Below are 14,996 nucleotides of genomic sequence, written 5' to 3'. Positions count from 1 at the left end.
AAGCAAGTTGCTGTTGTTCAGCTTGTATATAATACACCTCGCTACATTGTGCTAGTATTTTGCCATCTTTAAATATTATCTATGCTTCATATTATGCTTATATCTACAACTAGATATGGTACTGTGCAAATGGGTTTAATGGTGTATTGGCTGTAATACTGAGGTTCGAAGTACAGATCCTATAACAAGTTGTGAAATTAGTTTCATAAATTAGGTAATTTATGGGTTGGGAGCAGAGGAAAATTAACCACAAAAGCTTCTATTGTAAAAACATTAATTTTCCATTCCTATATTTCCTACATGTGATTAGTCGTCAGTGTCTTGTTAACTCCTAAATGTTTTCTGAAGTTACTTAAGGTCAGTTAGCTCTGATGGTAGAGTGCAGTGCTTAATGATGCTGACAGCACAGTACTGGCTGAGGTGGTTCTTGGGGCCTACCTCTTCTTGCCCAATTGTGATATTGTGGAGAAATAGAGATGTGAGGCGAACCATGATTAGCATCCAAGGGTGCTATATGAAGAAAGAGAAATGATTTAGCAAGCTGCTTCGATTTTGAAACCTCATTAGTAAAATTGCCCACAATTCTCAGGAAAACTGACTGCCCAATATATACAACCTTATTTCTCTGGATTGCCCAAATCTCAAAAATAAATAAATGATAAGTGTAACCTAGATTTAGACTGAGCCATGAACTACCTGGATGATTTTGTCAAGGCAAAATTTGTTTCCTTTCACTGTCCATGAACAGTGTGTTTGTTTAGGAGGGGCTGTACCTTCTTACCCTCGGCGTGAGAATCCCAATTTAAAAATTCCCAGCAGCAGGTTCTTTCTGAGTTTAAAAATAGGAGGTTATTTATTATCACACACTTGCCCTGGAATTTAAAACATGACATCACTTGCACCCACAAAGATCAGGTACAGCTGAAGACAAAATCATTACAATTGCAGCTTATAATTATCTGTCTCTTTCCTGAACAGACCTGGATTTTCTTAGATGGAGGTGAAGCTTTAAACAACTCACTGGAGGAAGAGGTTCCATAGGTATCCCCAGTCTCAATGATGGGGAGACCAGCACATCTGTGCAAAAGATAAGGCTGAAGCATTTGCTACAATCTTAAGCCAGGAGTGATCCATTTGGGCCTCCTCTAGAGGTCCCCAACTTTACAGATGTCAGTCTCCAACCAATTTGATTAACTCCATGTGGTATCAAAAAACCGCCAAAGCCTGGACAGTATCCAGTGCCTAAGTGCTCTAACAATATTCTAGAAATAATGCTGAAGATCTGTGCCAGAAATAGAACCAGAACTTACTGCGCCCCTAGCCAAGTTGTTACAATACAGCTACAGCACTGGTATCTACCCAACAATATGGAAAATTGCCACCGGTAGGTCCTGTACACACAAAGCAGGACAAATCCACCCTGGCCAATTACCACCCCATCAATCTACTCTCGTAAAGTGATGGTAGGCATAATCATCCGTGCTATCAAGCGGCACTTGCTTAACAATAACCTGCTCACGGATACTCAGTTTGTGTTCTGCCAGGGCCACTCAGCTCCTGACCTCATTATAGCTTTGGTTCAAACATGGACAAAAGAACTGAACTCCAGAGATGAGGTGAGAGTGACTGCTCTTGAATTTGACTGGGAGGGCACCTTGATGTTACAAACAAAACTGGCGACAATGCGAATTGGGGGGGGGGGGAAGCTCTTTGCTGCTTGAAGTAATACCAATACAAAGGAAGATGTTTGATGTTGTTGGAGGTCAGCCATCTTGGCTCCAGGACATCACTGCAGGAGTTCCTCAAGAGTTGTGTCCCAGGCCCAACTATCTTCAGCTGCTTTATCAATGTCCTTCCATCATAAGGTCAGAAGTGGGAATTTTTGCTGATGATTGCACAATATTAAGCACCATTCATGACTCTTCATACTGAAGTAGCTCATGTCAAAATGCAGCAAAATCCAAACAAATACAGGCTTGAACTGATAAGTGGCAAGTAATATTTGTGCCACACAAGTGCCAGGCAATGACCATCTCCTGCAAAAGAGAATCTAACCATCACCCCTTTACATTTAATGGTATTATCATTGCTGAATCCCCACTATCCACATCCTGAGGGTTACCATTGACCAGAAACGTAACTGGATTAGCCATATAATACCATGGCTACAAGAGCAGGTGAGAGCTAGTAATCCTGCAACAAGTAACTCGCCGCCTGACCCCCAAAGCATACTAGGCTTAAGTCAGGAGTATGATGGAATACTCTCCACTTGTATAGATGAGTGCAGCTCTAACAACACTTAAGAAGCTTGGCACCATCCAGGACAAAGCAGCCCATTAATTGACATCCCATCCACAAATGTTTACTCCCTCCAATACTGACGCACGGTAGCAGCCGTGCGTACCATCTGCAAGATGCACTGCAGGAATTCACCAAGGCCCCTTAGGCAGCACCTTCCAAACCTATAACCACTACCATCTAAAAGGATAAGGGCAGCAGATACATGGGAACACCACCATCTAGAAGTTCCCCTCCAAACAGCCTGACATGGAAGTATATTGTCTCTGGATTAAAATCCTGGAACCACCCCCCTCCCTAACTGAACTGTGGGTGTACCTATACCACATGTATTGCACTGTTCAAGAAGGCAGCTCACCACCACTTTCTTAATAGTGATTGTCTTCAAAGCAGGAGGTAAAATAAAATGCTTTACAATGGAAAGCTTAAAAGGACTTTAAGCACTGACGTTTAAGCTTGTCCAATGGATAGAGACATTGGATGAGATTTTGCTGGGGCAATGCAAAGTTCCATTGTCGGGGTGACTTTCAGGAGGCTGGCATGTTTAGGAGGAAGGTGGGACTTGCCCCACTATATTGCCAGGACAATGTAGTTAAGAACTGACAGATGAAGGAGACGACCAATTTAAGGATGTTGTTTTGAGGGCCCATGGAAGTATGTGTATTACATAAATTTTTATGTGGCTGAGGCAGGAAGTACCCAGAGAACAGGGGAAACACCAACAGTGGCAGTGTCTGGGCCACAGGGACATCATTGGTTACTGGCAATGCTCTTCTCTGGATGCTGGAGCCTGTGGCTTCACCACATCCCTCAACCACCCCTTCCTGGGGAGCTCCCTGATGGCATTTTACCAGTGACGAGGAAAATCACCCTAATTGGGCCAATAACTTTGCCAAAAAATTTTTTAAAACTAAATAAAGTTTAAAAAAGGAAGGTGTCCGTGACACACTTCCTGCAGTAGTAAGCGTGCACTGTGCATGCATTCTCTCCCGGTGATTGCATATGGATGTTCTTTGCTATTGCAATATAATTTATAATTGCTGATCATAGTCCACCTCCAGTCTCAAGTGAAGTACTGTAGGTGTGACAAATTTTACATGTTTTTTTGTTTTCTTATATTAAACAATCTCTCCAGTAAATTTCTTTTTAAATTTATTATAAAACATGGGCCAAACTTTTACACGAACTGTCCAGGTGTTCAGCAGTCCCAATGCAGAGTTAAATTGCATGTGATGACATTGGGAGGGGCGACTGATGTAATTGTGTCGCATTGTGAGATTCCGCCAGGCAGATGTGCATGAATGTTAGAGGCACACCCGCAGTCAATTAAAGGATTTGATTTGATTTACTATTGCCACGTATTAGCATACAGTGAAAAGTGTTGTTTCTTGCGCACTATACAGACAAAACATACCGTTCATAGAGAAGGAAAGGAGAGAGTGCAGAATGTAGTGTTACAGTCATAGCTAGGGTGTAGAGAAAGATCAACTTAATGCAAGGGAAGTCCATTCAAAAGTCTGACGGCAGCAGGGAAGAAGCTGTTCTTGAGTTGGTTGGTACGTGACCTCAGACTTTTGTATCTTTTTCCCGATGGAAGAAGGTGGAAGAGAGAATGTCCAGGGTGCGTGGGGTCCTCAATTATGCTGGCTGCTTTGCCGAGGCAGCGGGAAGTGTAGACAGAGTCAATGGATGGGAGGCTGGTTTGCGTGATGGATTGGGCTACATTCACAACCTTTTGTAGTCTCTTGCAGTCTTGGGCAGAGCAGGAGCCATACAAGCTGTGATACAACGAGAAAGAGTGCTTTCTATGGTGCTTCTGTAAAAAATGGTGAGAGTTGTAGCTGACATGCCAAATTTCCTTACTCTTCTGAGTAAGTAGAGACATTGGTGGGCTTTCTTAACTATCGTGTCGGCATGGGGAGCCAGGATGTTGGTGATCTGGACACCTAAAAACTTGAAGCTTTTGACCATTTCTACTTCATCCCCGTTAATGTAGACAGGGGCATGTTCTCCACTACACTTCCTGAAGTCGATGACAATCTCCTTCGTTTTGTTAACATTGAGGAAGAGATTATTGTCACTGCACCGGTTCACCAGATTCTCTATCTCATTCCTGCACTCTGTCTCGTCATTGTTTGAGATCCGACCCACTATGGTGGTGTCGTCAGCAAACTTGAAAACCGAGTTGGAGGGGAATTTGGCCACACAGTCTTAGGTGTATAGGGGTTATAGTAGGGGGCTGAGAACACAGCCTTGTGGGGCACTGGTGTTGAGGATGATCGTGGAGGAGGTGTTATTGCCTATCCTTACTGATTGTGGTCTGTGGGTTAGGAAGTTCAGGATCCAGTTGCAGAGGGAGGAACTGAGGCCCAGGCCATGGAGTTTGGAGATGTGTTTCCTATTATATAGAATCCCTACAATGCAGAAGGAAGTCCTTCAGCCCAGCGAGCCTCCACCAACAGCAATCCCACCCAGACCATACTCCCATTTACCCTGCTAATCCCCCTGACACTAAGGGACAAATTACCATGGCCAATCCATCTAACCTGCACGTCTTTGGACTGAGAGGGGAAACCAGAGGAAACCCACGCAGGCAGGGAGAACATGCGAACTCCTAAGGAGTTAGTAAGGCAATTAAAGGACTAATCAACTCCAAATTTGAGAAAGAATACAGGAGATAGGAGTTCAAAAGTGTGTTGTGAGGCTGAGCATTACTGATTATTTAGTGAAGCATCCTGTTCATTTGCTAAAAGAATTACTAAGTGTGGAATGATTGTGGTCCAGACAGCACCGGTCTTGCTCCGGTATTCTCGCCATTATGACACTTTGGGAAAAACACGGCCATTATGTCATATGTGCTAGATGATCAAATCACCAATTGGTACTGTTAGATAATCTCAATTGTGGTGCTGCAATTAGCCTCTGTGCTTCTGGTTTAGGAATGGAGGGGAAAATCAATTGCAGTTCCATTCCTGATTGTAATCTAATAACTTCTGTTGATTAATACACATCAGGTAGGACACAGCCACCTGCAATGTAACCTGAATAAGTAGCCTGGCAACACTCGCTGTTTAGAATTATTCAGGAAAATGATGTCTTCAGCAAGATGCACATTGAATTGTATCCAACGTGTGTCAGTGCAAAGAAAGGCCTTGCCTATCTGAAGGATTATATTTTATTTGATTTGATTTATTGTCACATGTATTAGTATACAGTGAAAAGTATTGTTTCTTGCGCGCTATACAGAGGGAGCATATCATTCATAGAGAAGGAAACGAGAGTGCAGAATGTAGTGTTAGTCATAGCTAGGGTGTAGAGAAAGATCAACTTAATGCAAGGTAGATCCATTCAAAAGCCTGATGGCAGTCGGGAAGAAGCTGTTCTTGAGTCGGTTGGTACGTGATCTCAAACTTTTGTATCTTTTTCCCGATGGAAGAAAGTGGAAGAGAGAACGTTAGGGGTGCATGGGGTCTTAATTATGCTGGCTGCTTTGCCAAGGCAGCGGGAAGTCTAGTCAGAGTCAATGGATGGGAGGCTGGTTTGCGTGATGGATTGGGCTACATTCACGACCTTTTGTAGTTTCTTGCAATCTTGGGCAGGGCAGGAGCCATACAAGCTGTGATACAACCAGAAAGAATGCTTTCTATGGTACATCTGTAAAAGTTGGTGAGAGTCGAGGCTGACATGCCAAATTTCCTTAGTTTTCTGAGAAAGTAGAGCTTTGGTGGGCTTTCTTAACTATAGTGGTGGCATGGGGGGACCAGGACAGGTTGTTGATGATCTGGACACCTAAAAACTTGAAGCTTTTACATTTTACATTTGCAAATACATTTCATTTGTTTTAATTCCCTTCCATCCAGAAAATGCTGATTGTGAAATGGGCAGGTGTAATCTAATACAGTGAAATGCAAAGTGATAGATTTTGGTAGGAGGAATTAGGAGAAACGATGTGAGCTACAAGTGATGCAATTTTAAAGGCAATGCAGGAACAGAGAGATCTGACATTTATGTACAAAAATCCTTAGAGGTGACAACACAAAATAAGTTTTTTTTAAAAACATATGGGATCTTTGGTATTAATAAAGGAATAGAGTATGTTAAACCTTTATGAAACGCTGGTAAGGCCTCAACTGCAGTATTGTGTTCAGTTCCAGATACTTTAAGAAGGATGTCACTATCTTTGAGACAGTGCAAAATAGATTCACTAGAATGGTATCAGAACTGAGGACTTTAATTACATGGTGAGCTATGGCTGTTCTCCATCGAGCAGAGATGCTTAAGATGTGATTTGATAGATGTGTTCAACACCGTGAATAGCTTTGATACAGTGAATAAAGAGCCTTTTTCCAGAAGCAGAATGGTTGGTTTACTAGAGGTTGCAGATTTAAGATGACTGGCAAAGAACCAGTGGTGACATGAGGAAACATTTTGTTACATTGGGGATAATATATTAGCATGGATTGAGGATTGGTTAATAGACAGAAAATGGAGATTTGGAAAAAGGGGACATTCTCGAGTTGGCAGGCTGTAACCAGTGGGGTACAGTAAGGATCAGTACTTGGGCCTCAGCTATTTATAATCTATATGAATTACTTAGAAGAGGGGACGGAGTCTAAAATATCCAGAATTTCCGACAATGCAAAGTTAGGTGGGCAAGTAAATGATGAGGACCCCAAGAGGCTGCAGGTTGGGTGAGTGGGCAAGAGGAGGATAAATATTTTGTTTGCATGGCTGGGGAAATGGTTTAATGTCAAGATCAATGAATCTTTCAGTGGTTTCCCAGCTGATGCAATGTGAATGGTTGTGATGCCACCAGGAATGGATTTCTCAGGATAGGAGTTCAGCATTTGGGCGATTGCCTGACAGTCACAATTTGGGCTGTTCTTCATGTTCCTCTTGTCGTGCGAGTGCCACATCTGCCCTGGCCTCTCCTCATGTGGCTAGTTACCAGGTTGCAATTGGTATTTTTTGTAGTCAACCAGGAGGTGCAATATCAAGAGATGGGGTTGTCATCCATTTGTGGGGTGCATCCCAGTTGGGTTTTCACACATGATATTGGAGGCTTCTGCAGCATTCCTGTGTACCACACTGCGCCACATGCACAGAATAGGTCAACAAAGGTGCTTCCTGTCTCCAGACCTCTATGGACCTCACTGTGTGAGGTCAGTGTCAGGACCTACTTGGAGCAGTGGCAGCCTATGTAAAATACTGCCCAATTAAGGTGGGTGTTGGGGCGGGAAGATGCATTGCTGCTTCCAAGATGAGGCTCAGTCTGTTTAGCAGCTGGCATTCCAGGATCTTGTATGCTATTGAGAGTAGTGTGATGGGGTGGTAGTTGGATGGGCTGAGAGGTTTCCCTGGCTTGGCAATCTTGGATTGGTGCCAGTTATTTGAAATAGTGCCACAAGGAGTAGTTGAGGCAACTGACATAGGTTCATTTATGAAGAAGCAGGTGAACATGTGAGAGAGAAAGAAATTGGAGAATATGCTGATGGGGTTAAGTGAAAAGGGGTAGGTGGGAGCTCATGTGATAAATTCAAACTAACGTAGACCAGTTGGGCTATCTAAGCTGTTTTCTGTTCTGTAGATTTATGTAATTCTATCTAATGTCAGAGAGACAATCTGTTCTTGTCCAAATGTTTGCTCTTCATTAATGTCAATTTCCATGTAACACAAGGGACAAAACAGCTGAGCTGGATCATGTCCTCCTCACCCATACTCCAGTAAACATGCTCTTTTTTTTACTGGGAGGAGGTAACTTCTTTTCTGGTTTCCCCTCTTTTCCAATCTCTTTACTTATAGTGATGTCTTTTACTGGAATGCAATTAACAGTCACTGGCAGTCATTCAGTACTTTGCCCAAGTGACTAGTCTACATGTGTGAATCTAGACAACAACAGCTTGTATTCAGATAGGACCTGAAACATTGGGCAAAAAACATCTTAAGGGCACTTTACAGAATATTAATCAGCCAAACTTGAAAATGAACCCAAGAAGGAACTATGAGAAACGTAGAAAATAGGAGCAGGAGGAGGCAATTTGGCCCTTCGAGCCTGCTCCACCATTCATTATGAGCCTGATCCCACCTTCCCCCATATCCTTTGATCTCCTTTTCCTCAAATGCTGTATCTAACTGCTTCTTGTAAACATTCAATGTTTTGGCCTCAGCTACATTCTGTGGGAGCGAATTCCACAGGCTGACCACTCTCTGGGTGAAGAAATTTCTCCTCATCTCTGTCCTAAATGGTCCACCCTGTATCCTCAAACTGTAACGCCCGATTCTGGACTGCCCCACCATCGGGAACATCCTTCTTGAATCTACCCTGTCTCGTCCTGTTACAATGTTATAGGTTTCCATGAGATCCCTCCTCATTCTTCTGAATTCCAGCAAATACAATCCTAACTGACTCAATCTCTCTTCAGTCCCGCCATCCCAGGAATCAGTCTAGTAAACCTTCTCTGCGCTCCCTCTAGAGCAAGAACATCCTTCCTCAGATAAGGAGACCAAAACTGCATGCCAAGGCCCTGTGTAATTGCATCAAGACATCCCTGCTCCTGTACTCGAATCCCCTCGCTATGAGGTCGCGTCTAAAAACTTAATTAAGAGGTTTGGGCTCTTTATGACAGGTCTTATAGGAGGTGCAGTGACAGAAATGTTTAGGAACAGTAGATGGCCACAGTTTAGCTGAAAGATAGCTCAAAGGAAGTTAGAATTGGAGGAATGGAGGGCTCTAGGAAGGTTTTAGGCCTGGGGCGGTCACAGAGGTGGGGAGGGCGGCACGGTAGCACAGTGGTTAGCACTGCTGCTTCACAGCTCCAAGGACCTGGGTTCGATTCCCGGCTTGGGTCACTGTCTGTGTGGAGTTTGCTCATTCTCCTCGTGTCTGCGTGGGTTTCCTCCGGGTGCTCCGGTTTCTTCCCACAGTCCAAAGATGTGCGGGTTAGGTTGATTGGCCATGCTAAACAAAAAAATTGCCCTTAGTGTCCTGAGATGTGTAGGTTAGGGGGGTTAGTGGGTAAATATGTCGGGATATGGGGGTTGGGCCTGGGTGGGATTGTGGTCGGTGCAGACTCGATGAGTCGAATGGCCTCTTTCTGTACTGTAGGGTTTCTATGATTTCTATGGGGTGTGTGACGCTGAAGAGTTTGAGCAGGTACCTGGGTGATTGGTGTCAGATTGGGATATGGCTAAGAGATTTTTGCTTGATTAGAAATGGGAACTTTGGCAGATCTTTTTCTTCCTACCTTCGGCAAAGCCTGATTGTTGTGCCCTTTCAGTGAAGTTGGGAACTTTGGATAGCTGTGGCTTGGTACTGCAACAGGTTGATGCGCGATTAATTCACACGGGAGGCTAGGACGTACCCGGGAATAAAGGCTTTTATTCACAACAAGAATAGAGCATACTGCTTAACAATACTATCCCAGACTAAGGGCTACTAGGAAGTAGCAGTGACCTTTATACTCCTGTAAGAAGGCGGAGCCAACCGGAGTGTACCACAGAACAATGCTAACAGGTGGAACACCCCAACCCTAACCCCAACAATAACAAGAGTAACATATGTACAAGTACCCATAGTGGTAACCATCTATGGTTCACCACACAGGTGCATCTGCCTGCAAGAGCCTTCAGGGGAGTCTCTCAATTTTCAACAGGTGTAAGTAGATAAAGATCAGGAACAGGATCCCATTTCTGGTGCAGTAACATTCAGGACAAATTAATATTCACAGCTCAGATCAGATAGTGAACTGGAGATTAAACATGGTGCAGTCCTGAATCGGTGAGACTCAGCCATAGCAGAAGATGTATCTATCCATCAAGCCATTGTTTTAGAGTGCATGGAACATCCCTTTAATAGCATTCAGAGGTGCAGTTTTAAACATTCTCCTAACACGGGAGGTGAAGTAGCAGCATCTGGATACCTTCACACACATGTTTACCCTGCTTCCTGGTGCCCAATGTTGAGGCTATTGTGAGGAATGACTGTGTGCAACCAATGCCAGCAAGAATCAGTGCCAATCAGACAGGAGGGAGAAGTGAGGAAAAATCGGAAGGAAAATTCTAAGAAAGATTCATTGTTGCTACAGATAGGGGCTTATACATAATTATTGCGTTATGTCATTGTCAAGACTAACATTAGCTAACTGCTGGAGATTTCCAGGTCTTCCTTGCAGGTGGTCTGACTATATGACAGATTCTGATTAGAACTGCTGGCACAAACTCAGCTTGCAGGGTTCCTTAAAAATGCAAGTTTCAGAGAAAACAGAATGTAGGAGATTCTCTGGTGTTTCCTCTCCCACGTGCAACATACCTTGGTTTTTCTTTAGTTTGTTTATTGTCCAGGATAATCTTTGTCAGGAATGTAAGAAAATAGTTGTATAACTTAAAGTACAGGTGCCAAAAACAATACATTGCTGAAAGCACACATGGAATGTTTTTTTGTCTGTTCCAGAAAGCCTGGAATCTGTTTCAGGATTGGTCGGAAATCTGGATTTGAGTGAAAGACAGCAGATGAGAATCTCTTGTGTAGGAAAGAAAGGTAATTTCCTGAAAGCTTTTGATATAAAAAAAATTCCAAAAGCTCTCCAAGCTAGATTAAGTCAGAATGAGCAAGAGGCTAGCAATGGATAAAATGCTAGGAATTTCCACTGCTGAGAATCCTGGGTCAAGAGGGACAGGGCTGGAACGCCTTGCTTTCACACACCGATGCAGTTGCACATGAGAAGGCAGTCCCACTGACTCTGTGAGTCATCAACAGACGAAACTGCTCATAAAACCCACCTCATGTGTCTGCGATTTTAAAAAAGAATGAACCCGTCTGATGATTTAATGAAAAAAGAATCCGTTTCAAGGATGTTAGGATGCATTATAATTGATTTCACATTGATTCAAAACTCTGAAGCCACATTTCACTCATTAGCCACATGGATAATGAAGCTTTGCTCACCCAGAACCACAATCTTGAACCTTGGAGATGCAGATCCTGCTGCTGACTTCCTCACTAAAAATACAGTGAAATTATATTTTGAAAGTTTTCAAAAACTCAATGATTTGTTTTAACAGGTGTTCGGGGTCCCCTATTGGGCTTGTAAAAAAAAAGATGACAGCACAGAACAATGTTGTTTTGTTGGAGCAAGTGTTGTTATCCTTTTTGGTCTGGGGAATTTTCTCTCTTTTCCTCAAAAAAAATGTTCTGCTCACTTAGACAGGAAAGTATTTTGCATTAAAGTGAGAGACTGTGTGTGATTTGTAGTTCCAGCTGCCCAGACTGGGAAGTTATTCCAAGGAAACAAGCCAAGTTGTGTGGGTATTTTAGAGTATGCAAGACTGAGGAAATTTTGCATAGTATCTGGCCAGACAGGAGTTATTTTGCAGCAGTCGTAGACTATAGGAACATTTTATTGTACAGTAGAGACTGAATGTGTACCTGTTCAGTGCACTAGACTAGTGGGAGGGGGGATGTGTGGTGGGGAAGGAGAACAGACAGGATAACAGGGATGTTTAGTCTAATTGTTTTATCCGACTAGGAATTTAAAAAGTCTACAAGAATCCCAAGTATGAGACGTGACTGAAATGTCTGTAATGTTTGGTCTCTGCACTACATTTGCCAAATGTTTTCTCACTGAAGTTTTCAGACTTGCAGAGAAGGTTACTTAAAGCCCAATTTTTTAAAACCATCTTTTATTATCTAATTAAGAGAATCATCTATTATATGTATCATCCCAAAAATAAGTTTTGTTTTCTTCCGTCCACAACTTCCTGCCTGCTCTTCTTAGTAGCACTGACTCACGCTGGAATGCAGTCTCACATCACTCCCGGAGTCATTCTCCATCTGTGACCATAGATGGTGAACGTCAATAGGCATTCAAGCATCACAGCCATTTCCAGCCCTGTCTTCACCTGACATTCCAGCGTGGGTCACTGGTTAATGATTAGGAACAGGGTAATTTTATTGTTCCCTTCCTCCTGAACCCAATGGTGCTACAACCAATTACGGTATTAAGTTTTCAGGTGAGCTAACTCAAGGCGAAACCTGTGGTCGATATGACCCAGTTTCACACTTGACGGTAAGTCCAATAGTGAACCCCAAGTATCTGTTAAAATAATTCGCTGAGTTTTGAAAACTTTTAGAAATATGATTTCATTGTATTTTTATTGAGGAAGTCAGCAGCGTGTACAGCTCCAAAGTTCAAGATTATGGTTCTGGATGAACACAGCATCATTTTCCATGTGGCTAGTAGGTGAAATTTGGCTTCAAAATTTTGAATCAATGTGAAATCAACTATAATGCATCCTAGATAAAAGGAAACTACTGTGGATGCTGGAATCTGAAACAAAACCAGAAAGAGGGCCTGGGTGGGATTGGGGTCAGTACATACTCAATGGGCCGAATGGCTTCCTTTTGTACTGTAGGGATTCTATGGGAAAATGCTGGAAAATCTCAGCAGATCTGAGCCAATGTTTTCCTCAAAATGTTGGCTCTATTCTCTGTCCACGGATTCTGTCAGACCTGCTGAAATTCTCCAACATTTTCTGTTTTTGTTGTATAATGCATCCTATTTCCTGTGAAACTGAACTTTCAAAAAATCACCAGATGCGTTCAAGTGGTTAGCACTAGAGCCTCTCAGCTCTAGGGACCTGGGTTCGATTTCTGGCTTGGGTCACTGTCTGTGTGGAGTTTGCACATTCTCCCTGTGTCTGCATGGGTTTCCTCCGGGTGCTCCGGTTTCCTCTCACAATCCAAAGATGTGCAAGTTAGGTTGATTGGACATGCTTAGTGTCCCGGGATGTGTGAGGTTAGAGGGATTAGCAGGGTAACGAAGCAGGGATAGGGCCTGGTTGGGATTGTTGTCGATGCAGACTCGATGGGCCGAATGGCCTCCTTCTGCACTGTAGTGATTCTATGATCCTGTAAAAGAAGGGCTAATTGCACACTAGACAATTGCACACTTTTCAAAATGCCAGACTTCATATTGTAACTTTGGATTATTCCTTAGGTGAGTCCAGTGCCCTAGGCCTGAACTCTCTTTCTTGGCAGCCTATTCCAGTTGTTCATCAGGCAGGCTCTCCACAACAAAACACTTATTGACATTTTTTTCTAAATGTGCCATCATACCATAGTATTGTTTCTCTGTCCCATTTAGGGTGCTGCAGGATTCTAAATGATCAGTCACATCCCTCAGAAAAATAAAAATTTTAAACAAATTGTGCGAAGATGTCAAACTGTTCAGTGACATTTTCGCAAACCAGTTTAGTTTTATTCAAAAATAAAATCTCATTGGAAAGGTGGAGATGCTATGCAAAACAGCATTTAGCAGGAACTTGGAAACTGATTAACTATCTTGATTGTAATTGGCATCAGCCAAGTAAGACTAGAAAAAAAACAAAGCAAGTTAACTTGGGGGAAAAAAAGACTTAGGCACTCTATCAATAGGCAGCCAGGGTTCTCACTCCTAATCACAGTTCAGTGATGTCTGCTACAAGGTGAACATACATGGACCTCAAGCAAGGAGAAGATTGAGATCAATTTTGGAAGCTCCTGGGTATAATGAGCTAATACATACTGTGTGGACTCGCGTGTCGAGAGTGGCCATTCTCACAAACTGAAGGAAGACAGGCTCCTGTGGAATGGTACTGCTTTGTGAATTGGCAAGTTCATGACTGGAGGATTAGAAAAAAAGTTCGCACATTTACAGCAACAAATTGTAATTAAATACTTGAGAAAGTATTATCAAATTCTTTATGGATGAGTCATAATTATGTGTATCCTGGTCTAATTGATATCTGATTCTCTCCTCATGCTACCAGTGTGTATGTGGCAGACAGCTGAATAAATTGGTGCAAATTGAAAAAAGAAAAATAGAGGTGTTATAGGGACGCAATGGCGTGGTATTCTCACTGAGATAATAATTCAGAAACCCTGGGAAATATTCTGGGGACCCAGGTTCGAATCCCACCACAGCAGATGGTGGAATTTGAATTCAATTTTAAAAATCTGGAATTAATAATTTATGACCATGAAACCATTGCCGATTGTCATAGAAACCCATCTGGTTTACTAATGTAGGGAAGGAAATCTGCCATACTTACCTGGTCTGGCCTACATCTGACTTCATAGAAACCATAGAAACCCTACAGTGCAGAAAGAGGCCATTCGGCCCATCGAGTCTGCACCGACAACAATCCCACCCAGGCCCTATCCCCGTATCCCTGCATATTTACCTGCTAATCCCTCTAACCCTCATATTTACCCACTAATCCCTCTAATCTATGCATCCCGGGACACTAAGGGGCAATTTAGCTTGGCCAATCAACCTAACCCGCACATCTTTGGACTCAGATCAGATCCGCAGCAATGTGGTTGACTCTTAAAATACCCCCTCAAGGGCAATTAGGAATGAACCATAAATGCTGGCCCAGCCAGTGAAGCTCCACATTCCATGAAAGAATTTTTAAAATCTCACAATGCTTGTATAATTGTAGACTTTCAAAACATGATGAGCATTTGTAATATATGTCATATTACTTCCATGGCCAGGACTTTTCAGCTCTTTCTGCCCAGTGGGATATTACAATCCCACCAAAGTAAACAGCAATTTAGATTGCCCACTGCATTCACCAGTGGGAGACACTCTGGCGGGACTGTAAAATCCTGGCCCACGTTTAATGTCTGGATGAAGCTAGTATTCAAACAGACTTTT

The sequence above is a fragment of the Mustelus asterias genome, chromosome 26 (assembly GCF_964213995.1).
Source record: "Mustelus asterias chromosome 26, sMusAst1.hap1.1, whole genome shotgun sequence".
NCBI classification, from domain to species: Eukaryota; Metazoa; Chordata; class Chondrichthyes; order Carcharhiniformes; family Triakidae; genus Mustelus; species Mustelus asterias.
Note: the sequence above shows the minus strand (reverse complement) of the source record.